Genomic DNA, 17,581 nt, shown 5'->3' with positions numbered 1-17,581 from the left:
GGCTATTCGCAGAACCTGGAACACACAAGGTGCTCAATAAATGCGTGGTGAATTGAAGTGAAGCAAATAAGAGGTATTGGCCCACAAGGGTGGGAGAACACCGATGTCCAGCTTCCAAGGACCTGTGTGTTCCTTTGCTCATTCCTTCACTGGGGAGAGATCAAGGGCTCAGCCCCAGGTGCAGTTTGTACTTGATGAGAAAAGCAGAGCTGAAGATTTAGCTTTGGCCGGTGAATATGTTTGTTACCTCTTGGCAGAGATTTGGCTTTGGCTGGAGGAAGGTTGATTTAGATTTATCCTGGGCCTCTGGGGGCTGAGCTCAATGGGAAAGGGGGAGAGGGTATTTTTTTGGAAGCTTAGGTACACCTGCTCTTAGCCTAAGATGCTTCTGCTTTTCATAATGTTTTACTCTCTGAGCAGGAGCCCTTGCCTTTCTGAATGAATGATTGATAGTGCCTCCGGGTGGGAATGTTTATCTTTTACTCATGGCCTTGGTTATTGAAAATACCTCCTACTTAAACATTAAAGGAGACCCGGGGTCATCACCTTGGCTAAAGTCAGGGATGGACCTTGAATTACATGTGTGAGGGGGGAAATGGTTGCTCCTTTGGGCTTGGAAGATAGGAGTCCCTTGCCAGCCTGAAAGTAAAGGTTGGGGGTGGGTGAGGAGAGAAGGAGTCCCTGAAGTAAGTTGGTTATGTCCCAAATTGTATTTTAAATAAATTATAGTTGTAGGCATTCTGGAAAAGGATGTGAGCATTTTAAAAGAAAACCATGTGTCTAGAAAGTATTGAGGACCCTGATTAAGCTCAAGGTGAGAGAAGAACCAGGGGTAACTACTGAAAATTCATTCAGAGCAAAGAGAGGAGGAAACGAGAGAGTGAGGGCTCTGAGTAACAGGCCAACCAATATGCGTGACTTAGCCCACATGTCCCTGCTCAGCCCTGGACCTGTGCATGTAGCTGCTTACAGATACACCCCCACAGGAAGGCCAGCCAGGACCTCGAAGTCAGTTGAGCTATTAAAAAATATTTGCCCTTGCCCTCCTCCTACGTATCCTACCTTTGTGAGCGGTACCAGCATACTCTTACATAAGCCTTAGATTTGCATGTGTCTGTCCATTTCTCCGTCTCCCTCATCTTCTCCATCCCAATAATCACCAAGTTTTATTAATCCCAACATCTAAACATTTTTATAATTATGCCCACCTCTTCCAGTCTTCACTGAAACTGTGTGTGCCAGGTCAGCCCCGTTTTATGCCCAGTTTTACTCCCTTCCATCCGTTCTCTGCTTCACAGCTGTCTGGGAATTCCCTAAACACATATCGAGTTATGGTATTTCTTGGCTTAACACCCTTCAGTGATTGCACATCGACCTTTGGATAAAGCCCAAACTCTTATGAAAGGCTTGCAAGGCCTTTTGTGAGATGCCTTATCTTTTCTCCCAGTCTTATCTCTTCTTGCTCTCTATTCCAGCCCTACTCAATACCCTCTCTTACCACATCCTGAGCATTTGCTTATGTTCTTCTCAGTCTTACTCTTTACTTTTCTTATTCTTTATTTAAAAATTTTTATTTATTTATTTTTAATTTTTTTAAATGTTTATTTATTTTTGAGACAGAGAAAGACAGAGCATGAATGGGGGAGGGTCAGAGAGAGAGGGAGGCACAGAATATAAAGCAAGCTCCAGGCTCTGAGCTGTCAGCACAGAGCCCGACGCGGGGCTTGAACTCATGGAATGTGAGATCATGACCTGAGCCAAAGTCAGATGCTTAACCGACTGAGCCACCCAGGCGCCCCTAAAAAATTTTTTTTAATGTTTTTTTTATTTTTGACAGAGAGAGAGACAGAGACAGGGACAGAGACAGAGCATTAGTGGGGGTAGGGGCAGAGAGAGAGGGAGACACAGAATCTGAAGCAGGCTCCAGGCTCTGAGCTGTCAGCACAGAGCCTGACTTGGGGCTTGAACTCATGGACCACGAGATCATGACCTGAGCCAAAGTTGGACACTCAACTGACTGAGCCACCCAGGCGCCCCAACTTTTCTTATTCTTGAGATCTCACATTGGGCATCCATTCTCTTGGCTCTCCAAGATTAAATTAGCTGTCCCTCTTATTGAGTCTTATGTTCTTCCTTTTATTCTTGTCTTCCTTATTATTATTAATATTTTTCTAGTTTATTCCTGTTTTTTTATTCTCTGGACAGCAAACTAATTGAAAGCAGGGACCGTGTCTTATTCATGATTGCATTTATATTATTTGACGTCCTTATATGTTCAGTAAATATTATTTGAGGAAGTGAATGAATAATTTCTGAGAAGCTCAGGATGAAGCTGAATATCAAGCCAAGGGAAAGAATAATATGGTCAAGAACATTGACTTAGAGGCGAGGCAAATAGAATCACACTCTGTGTAGTGGGAAAAGTGAACAAGTATCCAGGGACTGAAGGAACTGAAAATAGATTAGGTCTGGTATATTCCTAGGATTCTGGAAGAAAACAGAATCCTATTTGGATAGTTAGCCTGAACACATTTTAATAAAACAACAACCTGCTGCAGTGTGATGAGGGTTGAGGAAATCAGCAGAGGATGTTGTACCCAGGGGCTAGCACCAATGGGAAGCTGTTACCACCTCTAGGGTTGAAGGAAAAAAGGGGGGAAATAGTGTTGGCAAAGCTAATGGGAACATGGAGGAGGGAATGTTTGGCTGCAGCTCCAGAGTTACGGCAGGACAGGGGATAGGGGAGAAATGCGCTGATTGCTGTCTCCTCCTTCTGGTGCCCCTTTTAGCCAAACTCACTGGAAAGCCAAAGGATGGGTGAACTGAGTGATAGGGCCCCCCAAGAGTGTCAGTCTCTTCGGGCCAGTAGGGTAGGAGAGGTGGGGAATGAACCTGGAGTCATAAGTGAAGATTAACCAGCACACATAGTTGTTAAAAGGGATAAAATTAGTAAGAAAAGAAAATGCCTCCAAGTGTTGGATTTAGAAGAGAATTTTTAATTATTGGTGGACCAGTGAAAATTGGAGGTGACCTGGGAACGACTCTGGAATGCTTTAAACCTACATCAGGTGAACTGAATAACGTCCTGTGTTTAGTTCATGGGTAGAATGTGTATGTGGATATTTGTTCCCTCTTAGGATTTGTGGTCAGGAGCCCTTGAGCAATTGAGTTGTTGACCTGGAACAGAGGTGGCACTACCAGAGAAGCAGTGTGGGGTGGGGGTGTGGGAGGAGGTGAAGGTTCTTAGAGGAGAGAGCTTCTATTTTATGGATTGTTATGCAAGGTGCTAAAAACATGCTAGGTAAGAGGAACTGAGCACCCAGCCAGACAGCCTGGCATTCATTGCTGTCATTGTTGGCGCTGTTTTATGTGTGTGCACAATTGCACATGTGTGTGTGCCTGTGCATGGATGTATTTATATATGTGTATCTTTGGGAGCATCTGGGGGTGTATATGGGGAATGGACTGCTCTGTTCTTTTGTTATATGTGACCTGGCAGAATTTCTCTTGGAAATGCAGTTCTTCAGAAGGTATTTTGCAAATAATCCACTGGTTTATTACCTGCTGTCAGGACATAATATGAAGAAATGGCTCTAAGTGACAGCAGGAAGAATTTAGTTTAGACTTAAGGGATGGCTTTTAATAACCCATAGTATCAGATTCCTCCTTGACTGCAGGGAAACCTCGTTTGTCTCTTCAGTTCTGAATTACATCATATACCCAAACCTCAAGAATTCCACGTTTTCAATTCCATTGAAATGACATTAAAAAAATATATATGTACCAATTTTCTTCAAAATTGCCACTAAAATGCTGAGTGTCCAGGTTGTCTGTATTCTGATTATTGATGCTTGTTTGTTCAGTCCCCTTGTCTCTCTTTTCCTGCAGCATGCAGAGAGCAGAGAAAAGCCTCAACCATCGTCTATTCTTACTTGGCCTGGCCTCTAGCCACCTCTGACTTTTTTCCCCCTTGTTCACTGAGCTCCAGGCACATTGGCCTCCTAGCCATTCCCCAAGACTCCTGTCTCAACCCCTACCCTCTTCCTTTTGCCTGGAAGGCTCTTCTTCTAGGTGTGTGTGTGTGTGTGTGTGTGTGTGTGTGTGTGAATGCTGGACCCCATCACCTTCCCAGTGAGGTCTTCTCTGAACGCTCCGTCTGTCTCTTCCCATCCCTGACATGGAACTGGTTGCTGCATGTCAGCATGTTGGTCTTCTAATTGTGTATTTGTTTATTGTCTGCTGCCCCAGTGAGAGTACAAGTTTGACAAAGTCAAGAACATTGTCCACCCTGCTTGTTGTTGTAGTCACAGCACCTAGACCAGGGTCTGGAAAACAGTGGGTGCTCAATCAAGATCTGTGGGGTCAATGAGTATATGCACGAGAAATAGTTTAATTACTTTAGCCCTTCCTACTTTTTATCGTTTTAAGTAGAGAGATGCGTTGCTCACTCATTCATCATTATTGTGTGTTCTTCTGAGCTGCTGACCACCTGCCTGTGTAGATACAAAGGAAGTCTTGCAGGATGCCGACTTCTTCCTCCTCATCTTGTGTGTAGGCCTGCCCTAGTGAGCACCCGGGCTGTTCTGCCTCTGCAGCATGGACACTTGCCCTACCATGGCATGTCCTGTCTCAGCAGCTATTGCTGGCTAAGTCTTTCTAATTCTAAGATTCAGGGCTTTGAGTTCATTTGCCTGCAGATCTGAGCCATTCTTTCCAATATTATGCTGTTGGTAATGATGCTACTTTAGTTCCCCATCTGCAGTCTCTTTGGTCCTATTTCTCACTTGATTGAGAACTCAAATACAAAAAAGAGATTCTAGGGGTGCCTGGGTGGCTCAGTTGGTTAAGAATCTGATTTCAGCTCAGGTCATGATCTCATAGTCATGAGATGGAGCCCCGTGTCAGGCTCTGCACTTACAGCACAGAGCCTGCTTGGGATTCTCTCTCTTTCCCTCTCTCTGCCCCTCTCCTGCTGCCACTCTCTCTCTCTCTCTCAAAATAAATAAGTAAACATTAAAATTTTTTAAATTAAAAAAAAGAGATTCTATGTCAATAAGATTCTTAGTAAAGTGTTGACATCAGGTGTGGGCTTATCCAGAGGCCTGTCTCGGAGAATGACCTAGTCTTCACTTTCTTACAGCTCTGAGTCCTTGGAAACTACTGATTTAAGGTACATGTGGAATGCCACATCTCTTTGCAGTTCAGTGGACAGCCCCTGGTCTGGGGGAGTGGTGAGGTAGCATACAGGCCTTGGGCCTCTGTGACTAGAACACTAAAGAAAGAAATGGTGGGAAATGTAGGCTGTAGTTTCTTTGGTCAAGGTGGCCCTCACCCTCTTTAGCTTTCATCTGTGTGGATGAGGGTGGAAAACAGCTGTGGACGTGCATATGGCTGCTTGGCTTCTCACTGAGCCGAAGATTCTGTGCAGTATTGTTCCATGAAGCTAAGTAAAAATAGCACTAGATTAATAGCCTTTGCATCTTGTGAGTTTGATTGCCAATTTGAACCCATTAAACTCCTGTATTTGAGCAAAAGAAAGCGTTATCAAAGAGTCCAACAGTGCCCAGTGTTAGGAAAGACACAGAGAAAGGAAGTCTCAGGAAAGGAACCATTATGAGGGAAATGAGCCAGTTTCAAGACTTAGTAGCTATAGATCCCTGCCTCAGTTCTTTCATCTTGAAAATGGGGACAACTGAAATACTTTGGCTTTGGCATTCACATGTTCAAATGAGATAATACTGAAGATTATTCCATCCATGCATTACTTCATATTTACAATAGTTTCATGAATTAGCACATGCATACCAAACAGAAGATGTTATTCTTTGAAACAGCAATAGGAGCTTCTTCTCTTGCACGTGCCCTAGCAAGCCCCATGGTAGTTCTCGTATTTGCTTCCTGCCTTCTTGCATGTCCAGGACTCTGCACAAACATCATGTACAGTAATGATGTCTGTTAAACTTCCTGGTACCGTTTTAAAAATCATCCTGGAGATGTAAGGCCCTCTCCTGGATTTCCTCATTGGTTCCAATTCTCAACATTTTGAGCCTCAGCGTTCTTGTTACCCGAACATGATTTCTCGTGGCCAAGAAAGTGCTGTGTGAAAGAGGAAGCCTTAAGCCTCAAGTGATCTCCTAGAGATCCCCCTCGCAAGTTTAAGCTAAATATTCCTGTGGGTTATGTTTACAGCATCCTCTTTGGCAGCTCTGAATTACAGGAATCCCTGTTCCTGTCTTCCCTCTTGACTTCTCAGTGAATCTAATTGCGTATGTGGTGATGCCACTGACGAACACAGGGATAAATCTTTTGAACATGGATAATGGAAAAGCCAGAATTAGTGGTTCTGGTCTTTTCTTGTGTTTCTGTGCAGGGAGTAAAACATCTCTTGGTACACGTTAGAGGAAAGTTCTCAGGATGCCTGGAGTGTAAGTCTTTGAGGTTAAGGGCGGGATCTTATCCGCCCTGAGTTTCTCATGCCTGGCAGAATTCAAGCATGAGAAGCCTTCTGCATAAAGCTGAAAGATGGGGGTCTAAAGTCATACAGACTTGGGCTTAAATCTTGGCCCAGCCATTCCTTAGCTCTCTGATTTTGGGTAAATTCCAAGTTCCTCGAGTTTCACATCTATGAAACAGCATTAATAATACTTAAATAAGAGGGCTATTATAGGGGCTCCACGAAATAATGTGTATAAAGCAACAGATTACAGTGCCGAGGATTATGTTGTGTTACTTGGATTAGGCTAGGCATTTGTACTCCATCTTTCTTCTTTTTTTTTTCTAATTTTTTTTTTAACATTTATTTATTTTTGAGACAGAGAGAGATAGAGCATGAACGGGGGAGGGTCAGAGAGAGAGGGAGACACAGAATCTGAAGCAGGCTCCAGGCTCTGAGCCGTCAGCACAGAGCCCGACGCGGGGCTTGAACTCACGGACCGTGAGATCGTGACCTGAGCTGAAGTCGGCCGCCTAACTGACTGAGCCACCCAGGCGCCCCTCCATCTTTCTTCTTAAAAGTTCTTCTTTGTGTGGTGAACTCTTATTTATCCTTCAAAGCCTTTTTCAAACATGTAGCTGGAGGCGGTGAGACTCAGCCACCTTAGTGGCTTCAAAGCCTGCCCCAAGAGGGGCTAGCAAATATTTGTTGTTGTTTATTGAATAATACCCAGGTAGAAGGAGATTGTGAGGATTTCCTGAGAGGTCAGTACACATTGTAGCCTGGATGTAAGGAACCATCCAAATATTGATTATTATTGTTAATAATGAGAGCGCTCAGTCATGGAGCGCATCCTCTGATGGCGTTGTTTATGGAGAAGCTCAGGAAGTGGTATGAACTGGACACTGTGGGGACGTGTCGTGTATTGAGCAGCTGAAAGGGATAGCTTGCCTCTACTATGGCTTCCAACTCTGGGATTTCCAAGTTTCTATGTGACTAACGGCAAGCATGCAGTACAACAAACATTAGCCTTAGAATCCAAAATCCCAGAGTCAATCCGGGATTTTCCTCTCATCAGGTGCATTAGTTCAGAAAAATCACTTACGCTAGTGGGTTTTTTTTTTCTGTAAAATGAGGATAAGAACAAATGTGCTTCACATGGGTTATATGAGGAATATTTGAAGTAGTGTTTATGAATGCACTGTATAAAATTCCATGAATGAGTAGCAACTTTTAATGACCTCTGAGATAGTAATGTTAACAATGGAGAACAAGTGCTCATTTGGAAGACAAAAATCAACCAACCAAAAGACCATTATATGCTTGCCTAGATTTTAACATTGGGGCAGAGAAAAATTCTCTGGAGAGAGAACTATTCCATTATTTAGGAAAACAACATTAAGCTGTCATGCTTTCCATGACAAGCCCCAGAGGGAGTCTAGTTACCAATGGTTGTAACAAAGAAAGTGTTAAAATCCTTTTGTGTAATCAACCATAGGGATTTTCATTTCTTCTCCTCCTGGTAGGCAGAGGCAGCTGGGCAGAGAGGTGATTTGCTAGATAGGGAAGGGGCTTGGTGCAGGGAGAAAGGATCTAGCAGCAAGTGGTATGCTAGGCCCTAGAGGGAAATAACCCAACCTGAGAGAGAGAGAGAAAGAAAGAAAGGCACCCCCCTTGTTGGGTAGTCTAATCACAGTGATGTTTGCAGCCCATAGTAGAGTTTCCAGATCTGTGCTGTCATTCACTTCTTTATCAGCAAAGACAGTTGTATATATTGGTAATTAGCACTTGAGTTAATAATACTGTGGGAAAGGAAGCGGATGGGTTCTGCTGTGTCCATGCAGAACAGTACAGAGAGGGGGGCAGCAGCCAGAAGGAGCAGGTACCAAAGAGACCAGAGATGATCAAAGAGTAGCCTGAGCTGGAATTTGGAGCAAAATGGATGAAAGGTGACCACCACCGTGTCCTCATCCTCTTCCCAAAGTTTTCAGAAATATTTGTGAGGGGACTGAATTTCTTGAAGCCAGCGAAGGGTGGGAATTGAACAATTTTACTTCCGTGTTAAAGGAAAGTCTGACCTAGAAGGCCAGGGTGCTTGAGGTTGCTAGGGTTGTGCTTGTTTTCCATGAGATTCTGACCCTGGGCAGCAGGGGCAGAGCTTCTCCTGTTCACTGTTGTGACTCTCGTGCCTTACACAGTGCCTGGTGTTGAGTAGATGTTGAGTAGGTTTTTGCATTGATTTTTAAAACTGTTTGTTTAAATAAACTTTAATTCTGGAATACTTCCAGATTTACAGGAAAGTAGCAAAGATGGTCCAGAGAGCTTTCATACCCTTCCCCCAGTTTTCCCTATTAATGTCTATTACCATGGCATATTTGTCAAAGCTAGAGGATTACATTATGGTTATTAAAATTCAATGATTTTATTCAGGTTTTACCAGCTTTTCCACCAAAGTCTTTTTTCTTCTTTTGAGATCTTATCAAGGATGTGACATTATATTTAGTCACGATTTTTTTCCCTCTTTTGGTCTGTGACAGTTCTTCAGTCTTTTCTTATTTTCCATGACCTTGTCAGTTTCGAAGAGTCCTGGTGAAGCATTTTATAGAATGACCCTCAATTTGGGTTTGTCTGTTGTTTTTCTCACGACGAGACTGGATATCTGGGTTTCTGGGCCGATGCGTTGCCCATTGGTTTAAGATCCTCTCTTGGAGAAGTTGCAGACGGGAGGGTGTCTACAGCTGGTGAGGTGACCCGGTGGGCACGGTCCAGGGAGCACCGTAGCCTGCAGGCCTCGCTGTCTTGCATGCTGAACTGCCATCCTCCGAAGCTCAGCCACTTCACAGGCAGCGTGAAAGGCTGCTGACAGGTGGGCACAAAGCCATCAGGTGGACACGTGAGCCAATGTGTGAACCTCTCTACCAGCGCCTGGCCTGCAGCAGACCCTTGATTCATGGTGGCTCTTACCGTGAGGCCTCCAGAAGGCTAACTTTTCATACAAAAAATGATGATTACCACCTTGAGAGAGCATGGAATCACACAGCCAGCTTGCAGTGGTCTCCTCAGCCGAGTGCTTCCTTTGTGAATATTTTTGAGGAGAAACTGAGGTCTTGGAATAGAAGGAGAGAGAGGGGAGAAATAAGTGAGAATCCATTATATAGTCTTTGAAACTCTTTGAAGCTTATTGTCCCCAAAGGGTTTCTATATTCCTCTCTTTTGCTGTCTCCTCTTACTGATACTATATTAAGGAGTGTATATAATTCTTAGCTTTTTGAGTTATTTCTCTTTGAAGAGTTGACTTCCTGACCTGTTCAATTTGCCTTTCCACCCGACTGGAATCATGTTGGTAGAGAGGCTCTGGGGTACGGAAAAGGGATGTGAGGTCTGGAGTTAGAGGATTTGAATGCCACACCACCCTAAGTCCATTATTCTCTCTGAGCTTCAGATCTTCGTCTGTAAAATGGGATGAATAAAACGGACCCAACAGGAGTGTTGTATGGACCAAAGGGAAGTGAAGTGTATATGAGGACTGTTTGTAGCTGATGAAGCCCTGCTGAAAGACTTGTTGCTGCTTCCAGAATTTCTTCTTATCTCCAAGGTGGAGATGTTGAAATTACATGGAAAAGGAACAAATATAACCAAATGGTTCAGGTCTCCTGTCTGGATATCTGGATACTGAAGGCCAGATTTTGTTAGAAGAGGGAGGAGACAGGGAGGGGAATGGCTTTTGCATACAAACATTTCTTCTTCTTGGTTATAGTTTGGGCTATAGTTTGGGCTTCTGTCCAGGGCTTGCTGATGTCGTTGGACTGCAGCCAGCAGTCCAATTTAAGGGTGTCTCCAGGCCTTTGAGATCTTTGAGTATCAGGACTTGAGCTGAGAAAAACACATACTGGAAGGAATGATGTTTGGTGAACACCAATCCTAAAATGCTGCATCCTGTGGTAAGGGGGTAGAGCCTATTGGAGCCTGGGTTTTGGCACGCACCCTTCCTTCCTGTTCTGTGAGTTGCAGGCTACAAGTAGTGGTGGTGTTTCAAATTCTGGGCCTCTAGGCAAAACACTTCTACAAAGACCTCTACCTTACCTTCTTAAATGACTGATGTTCTCTCCTGTTAAACCTCTCGATTCTTTAGGCATGTCCCATTGAATTCTTCACTTAACGGCAGGCCAAGATTCCAGAAGATAGCAAGGCCTTTCAGACTGATTGTGGCAGAGTTAGGAGAGACGTGAAGATAGGAAAAATTATAATTTTTAGGAAACTATGAGCTTCTTCATCTTGGTTGCATTTGGGAAGATTATGTCCCAAAATGGCTTCTCGAAATCTCCTCCTGCCACCCCCACTCCCACTGCAACTGGGATTATCATCCTTGTCTCTCATGGTGCATGCTCTTCTTCGACTTCCCATAGCACTAAATTTTACATACGTTTACTCAGCACAGCACCAGAGTGGTAGCATGACTGCCTTGCCTGTTGGCACTTTCTAGGCCATATTCTAGTGACTTGTGCACTGAAAACACTTGAGTGTTTCCTACTCAAGGCAGGATTTCTCATGAGGACAGGGATCATACCTTGTTCATCTTCATATTTCTATGGTACTTTTTCCAGCGCATGGCACATGATGTGTTCTCTAGGTTATTGTTGAGGAAACAAATGGCTTCAATGGGGGGTCTTATATATTTTTGTCAATGACAATATTTTGCTCTAAAAACCATGGATGTTTTCAGAGGATAAATGTATTTCCTGAAACTGTGCCTAACATAAACCTTAAATTCAAGAGCCACAGATGAAAGAAATTGTTTTTGCTCAAGCTGTTGTATTTATTGGCTTTCTGTGGTTCATAGGCCCTTTGGAATTCTGCAGTCCTTTTGGATATGAGAAAAGAGAAATCAGAGCCAGCCATCAAAATTACCAAGAAATCAAGAACAGAAAGAAGTATGAGAAGATGGAGACATGGACAGTGGCCCTGAGTTAACCAATCCAAAGAGGTAAAGGAACGAAGTTGTCCAAGACGGGAGTGGAAGCATAGGCATAAGCTTTGAGAATACTTAGTCCCTTTAGAGCTCGAGGGCCTCTTGTTTTCTTCTCAGGGAAGTCTTACAACTGGATCAAGTGGAAGGTTGTATAATTTTCATCGATCTTGGGTTTTGATAATTCCTGACATGGTGATTTGGAAACCAGATCCCATCTAGAGGCTGAGCTAACTACATTGGCCCATATCTCCATTTTGCTTTGTGCAGTTCTGACTTTTGATTCCTCAGAGCTATGAGAACTGCTTTCTGTGCTGGACCCATAAGCTCCCCAGTTTAGTATTATGTCTCTGACAAGGGGTAGGGTGGGGCATAGCTGTCTTCCTGGATGTTACTGTCCTAGGTAATAGAAGTGCCTTAGTTTTCTAACTTTTCTTGATAAACTGTGTCAAACTGAATAGGTTTTAACTCTTCCTGAAGTGACTTGATATGTTAGCCTGAACCATTTCTTTGGAGTTAATAAGGCTCACTTTTTTTTTAAAGCTTATTTATTTTGAGAGAGTGGGGGGAAGGGGCAGAGAAAGAGGGAGAGAGAGAATCCCAAGCAGGACCCGGGGCTCAGTCTCATGATAGTGAGTTCATGACCTGAGCCGAAATCAGGAGTTGGACGCTTAACCGACTGAGCCACCCAAGAGCCCCAAGGCTCATGATTTTTACTACCTATGATGTAAAAACTCCCTTTTATTTGTTCAAAATAAAGTAACTGGCTTAGAGGAAACAACCAGACTTGGTTCAGATGACTTGAATTGTAATCTCAGGGTGGCCACTTACTAAATTTGCATTTCTACAGTCAAATCTTTTTGGGGATACATACAAGGATGTGTGTATACACTGAGGTAAAATGGCTCAGGGGATTTGCAGTTAGTTGGTCTGATCAGTGTGAATATTGGAATCAGATGGCCTGGTTTATGAAATTCCTTCCACTACATCCCAGCTGTGAGTTTTGAGATATTTATATGGTTCTTTAAAGAGTCTAAGCTTCCTCACTTATAAAGCAGGTGATAGCAGTACCTAATTCAAAGAGTGGTTGTAGGAAATAAAAGGGCAAAAGAAAATGCATGAAAATGCCTGGCACAGTAGCCAGCACATAGTAACTACCTAAAAAATGTTAGTTACTATTATTATTATTATTATTATTATTATTATTTACATTCATATACACTAACGGTGCCACCTCATATGTCACTTAAAATCTTACCTTCAGGTTTGTTATTTGTGAAATGGAGGAACTAAAACCCACTTTTACTAAATTCTTGCTTTGTACGTCAGGAATTCCTATACAGTTCATTAGAATCTGTTCCTTAGGGATTCAAGGTGAGTGTTCTCTAATACTGGTACTTGGGATCTGCTGAACATGTAGCTGTTTTGTCCACATCTGTGATGGTTTAATAGATTTCAACCATATCCGTTCTCAGCCTGTGAGGTGTTTTTTTGTTTTGTTTTGTTTTGTTTTGGTTTTATTTTTTTGACTCTTTGTCTTCATATGGCAGCTTGCCAAATCTTTTGATCATTAGTTTAATTTTTTTCTGGACCTTATCCATCTCTGTTGTATCATTCTTACGGAGCAATGGCCAGAACTTTCCTGGAATATACACAGATGTCAAAAGTAAGATAAAGACAGCAGAAAATTAAAGTGTGTGTTGGTGATACTCATTTTTATTTTTGTGACTATGTCCTGTCCAACCTGGGAAGTGAGAAAGGACAGATGTAATTAAACAAGCTCCCCAAGTAGTATCCAAACACGAAGGAGGTTTTCTCAGGTCTGAGCCAATGAGCTCACATGGGTCAAGCATTTTTTACTGATGGGTCACTACCCAGTTTACAGGCTAGTTGTTATTTACTAGGCTGACATGTTTAACTATGGGTGTACAACAGAGAGGGAAGGATTTTTCTTTTATAATATATAAAATACTTTTTTTTTCCCCTGCGACTTCCACTTCATTACCACCTAACTTGTTTGACAGAAAAGAAGAACTGCCATGCCAAAAAAATTACCCACTCCTCTGAATCGGTCCATTCTAATCATTGATCCCTGAAACTGTCAACAAATCACAACTAGAAAAAAATCATTCCTGCCAATGAGAACTGGAATAAGAATGCTCATTTCCTGGCACATGGCAGAAACAATCTTGATTACTTTCCAAAGAGCTTTTCTCCAAACTGGGGGAAAAACAAGGACCATAAAATAACTTTAATAACATTTGATGAGATTTTGACCTAACTGAAAGGTTTCTGGGTATTTCATGTTGAAAAAGTTTGCTTTTAAGGGACATAGCTTTAGATATATTTACTTCCAAATGGCAACATATCATCTGTATCAATTCATATCACAAATAACTAAAAGTTACTGAATTCTAAAGTTCAACTGCCTGATCAGTGACAGAAATCCTAGGCTAGAGTATTTTAAGTAGTTATGAAAGCAAATGTTGACTCCTTTTGTTGCTAGAATAGTCTACAGACTGTAGATGCTCTAACCCGGGAACGTAGATATTTCTGAACTCAACGGTTCCATGGTTTAGGAGTGAAGTCTTTATTTATAGACACTGTTGCCTCTGCTGTATTTGATATCTGATTGGCTAGTGCTGTCTGCAATACAGGGAGATCTGATACAGTGGTTCTCAATATGCTGGCTCATTAGAATCACCTGAAAAATTAATTTTTTTTAGAAAGAGAGAGAGAGAGCGAGCATGAGTCAGGGAGAGGGGCAGAGGGAGAGAGTGAGAGAGAATCCCAAGCAGGCTGCACACCTAGTGCAGAACCTGACACAGGGCTTGATCCCACGACCCTGGGGTCAAGACCTGAGCCGAAATCAAGGGCCAGATGCTCAGCTGACTGAGCCACCCAGGTGCCCCAGAATCACCTGAAAAATAAAAACAAAACAAAACTAGTGCTTGATTCTCAACCAATTAAATAAGAATCCATGGGGCATGGCCTGCACTGTAGTAATTTAAACACCCCAGGTAATTCCGAGGCATAGTGGGGGCTTTATTAAATATATATACATATATTTTAATTTTTTAATGTTTATTTTTCGAGAGAGAGAGATTGAGACAGCACAAGCGGGGAAGGGGCAGAGAGAGAGAAGGAGACACAGAACCTGAAGCAGCCTCCTGGCTCCAAGCTGTCCGCCAAGAGCCTGACGCGGGGCCCAAACTCACGAACCAGGAAATATAACCTGAGCTGAAGTCTGCTGCTTAACTGACTGAGCCACCCAGGTGCCCCTGTTTTATATTTTTAATGGCATTGCTGATATGAGTGCTAAGTGACCTGCCGTTGGTCACTCTACCCTCCTGTATTCCAGTATCTTTGGGTGGAACTTGGTGGGTTGGTCGCTGGACACATTTTTTCATATGAATTGTTACAACTGCATTGAAAGCTATACAGTCAAGTAAGATTTATCGCTCTTCATTCCCAGGTATACAGCCTTAGTCTTGATCCTAAGCATTTCCCACCTGACCCACATGCCACCATTTGAATGTACAGTGGGACTTTTGTCTGTTTTGTTCTATGATGCATCTCCAGTTCTTAGAACAGTGACCGACATGCACATAATAATATTAAAATCATTTCAGTGGAGAGGGAATGATAAACTTTTAGGGGAATTGACTACGCTCTTATTTTATGTAATATTTTATACATCAAATATTAATTGGGTGCCTACTACTGTATTCCAGGCACTTAAAGACTTCACAATCTAGGAGTCAGACTCGTAAAGAAATAATCACAAGTTGAAAACTTAGGCAAATTCTAGTATAGTTGAAACTGTATATACCCTGTGACCCAGCTGCTCCGCTTGTAGGTACACATCTTGGAGAAATCCTTGCACATATGTACAGGGAAACATGTGCAGGGTTGTTCAGTGCAGTGTTAACGTAATAGAGAAAATTTGGGAGTGGTATAAAAGTTCATCAACAAAACAGTGGAAAGTAGATTGTGTTATACACTGTTGAGCATTTTATAGAAATAAAAATAAATCAACTCGATCTATTGTGTATCAATCAGCATGGATTGATCTCCAAAATGTGATATTTTGCATATATGTAAAAAGTGCTGCCCAAGTTTTACAGGGAGACAGACACACCAGAATACAAAACATGAAAGGAAAGACTGCATAGTAACTCTGAGGTAGTGGTTGACCAGGGAAAGAAGGAGAGGAAGAGTCCCAGAGAGGGGAACTTCCAGTTCTAGGGAAATGAAATTTTACTACAAGATTTAGATCATTAGTAACTTCAGACTAGAGGGATGTTTGATGTCTTAACTGATTAATTTGCCACCCTTTTGAAAACAGAAAGTGCTGTAAAGTTAGGGAAAACCTAGGTACTGCTGAGACATGGATGAAGACCTGTGTCCAAGTGGAGAATTTCAGAGTTGCTAAAGCTCCACCAGTAAGATCCAAGTCTTAGTCTCCAGTTTTTCACTGGGGGTTGCTCTTAATCAAGAAGTCTCTTTTTGGTGTAGTGCTCACAAATAGATTTCATCCTGTGAGTCACTGATGATGTGTCCTAGTGGCTTCCTGGAGCACTGTGCTCAGAGGTTTCATATGGGCTCAGTGAGAAAGCGTGTCATGATTGATTAGTAATGTCTGCCATGAGGGGCGGTGACTGTGTATGAGTATTTGCAGTGTTAGACTGAGTGAACCGTGAATCCATAGATGTAGGAATCCAGATAAGCCTGTGGCTGCCTTCCCTCCCCTCTTCCTTTGTCTTTCCAAAGTTTGGTAGTTCATTATTATGTTTAATTTTTTAAAAATGTGTTGGCTATCTTTTCAGTTGTAATTTATTATTATTTTTAAAGGTTTATTTTATTTTATTTTAAAAACTTTTTTTAACGTTTATTTATTTTTGAGACAGAGAGACACAGAGCATGAATGGGGGAGGGTCAGAGAGAGGGAGACACAGAATCCGAAACAGGCTCCAGGCTCTGAGCTGTCAGCACAGAGCCCGACACAGGGCTCGAACTCATGGACCGCGAGATCATGACCTGAGCCAAAGTTGGCCGTTTAACCAACTGAGCCACCCAGGTGCCCCTAAAGGTTTATTTTTTAATTAATTAACTAATTAACTAATTTAGAGAGTGTGAACAAGGGAGGGGCAGAGGTAGAGGGAGAGGGAGAGAGATAATCTTAAGCAGGCTCCTCACTGAGTGTGGAGCCTGATGCAGGGCTCCATCTCACAACCCTGGGATCATGTCCTGAGCTGAAATCAAGAGTTGGATGCTCAACCGACTGAGCCACCCAGGCATCTGTTGATTTTAAATAATATACTTCCTAAAAAGCAGATGATGATACTGAGGCTGAAGAGACAAACAAGGTTATTTGTTGGAGGAGAGATGGCCCGCCAGGGTGACAGAGTCCAGAACCACTGCTCCTTCTGTGTTATCAACCTACCTTCTTGACAGCCCTTGGATACCAGTGGCATTCATTCATTCATTCATTCATTCATTCATGCCTTCATTCTTCAAATATTGATTGGATGACCACTTTGTGCCAGGCACTGCATTCCTCACTTATTTCTTGATGTAGGAGTGGATATTTAGAAGGGTATTCTTTCACTACAGAGGACACATGGTCTGTAGACAGTGCCTGCTTCATGATCTTTGGAAAATTACTTCTCTCCAGGTCTCTGTTCTTCTGTAAAATGGGGATAAAAATAAAATTTGAACCTGTCAAACTTGTAGTAAAACTCTTCATGAATATTAATGGTTAGCATCTCTCCTAGTATTGGGGAGTAAGGATAAGTTTTCATGGAACTTTCTTGAACTTTCTAGATCATAGAAATCTGTTTAAAGGTGTTCTTGACTAGTTATAAATTTGGAAAACTGACTTTAGATCACTTTGTCTGGGGAAGGGCAAGTTTCTTGAAAGAGCCAATTTCTGTTCTACCTTGTGGTCTTTGTGAGAACTGCTGTTTCTGGAACACACTCACTCCCCTCTTCCCCACCCTCCAACTTTGCCCCAGAAGGATTGCTTCTCATCCTTCCTCAGAGAGATCTTCCCTGAGAACCCCCACCCCAACCTTCCAACAGAAGCTAGGTCTCCCTGTAGAGCATTCTTAGTATACCTTATGTCTTATTGTTTTCCTTTAAGCATTTGTCACTATTTATATTTATTTGGACTTCCCATT

The 17,581-nt window shown here is 42.5% G+C and overlaps 1 long non-coding RNA gene across 4 annotated transcripts in view; it reads left to right on the top strand.

The window, feature by feature from the left end:
* LOC122234991 overlaps positions 1-17,581 on the top strand; it is a 120,461-nt gene that overhangs the window by 72,191 nt on the left and 30,689 nt on the right. For 2 of the 4 annotated variants that reach the window (XR_006213014.1, XR_006213016.1), the window contains one exon: positions 11,274-11,417. The exons of the other annotated variants lie outside the window; for them this stretch is intronic. This is a non-coding gene — a long non-coding RNA (uncharacterized LOC122234991). The remainder of the gene's footprint in view (positions 1-11,273; positions 11,418-17,581) is intronic. 4 annotated transcript variants of the gene reach the window in all.

This window comes from Panthera tigris, chromosome F2, assembly GCF_018350195.1.
Source record: "Panthera tigris isolate Pti1 chromosome F2, P.tigris_Pti1_mat1.1, whole genome shotgun sequence".
NCBI classification, from domain to species: Eukaryota; Metazoa; Chordata; class Mammalia; order Carnivora; family Felidae; genus Panthera; species Panthera tigris.
Note: the sequence above shows the minus strand (reverse complement) of the source record. Positions and strands in the feature narration are given on the sequence as shown.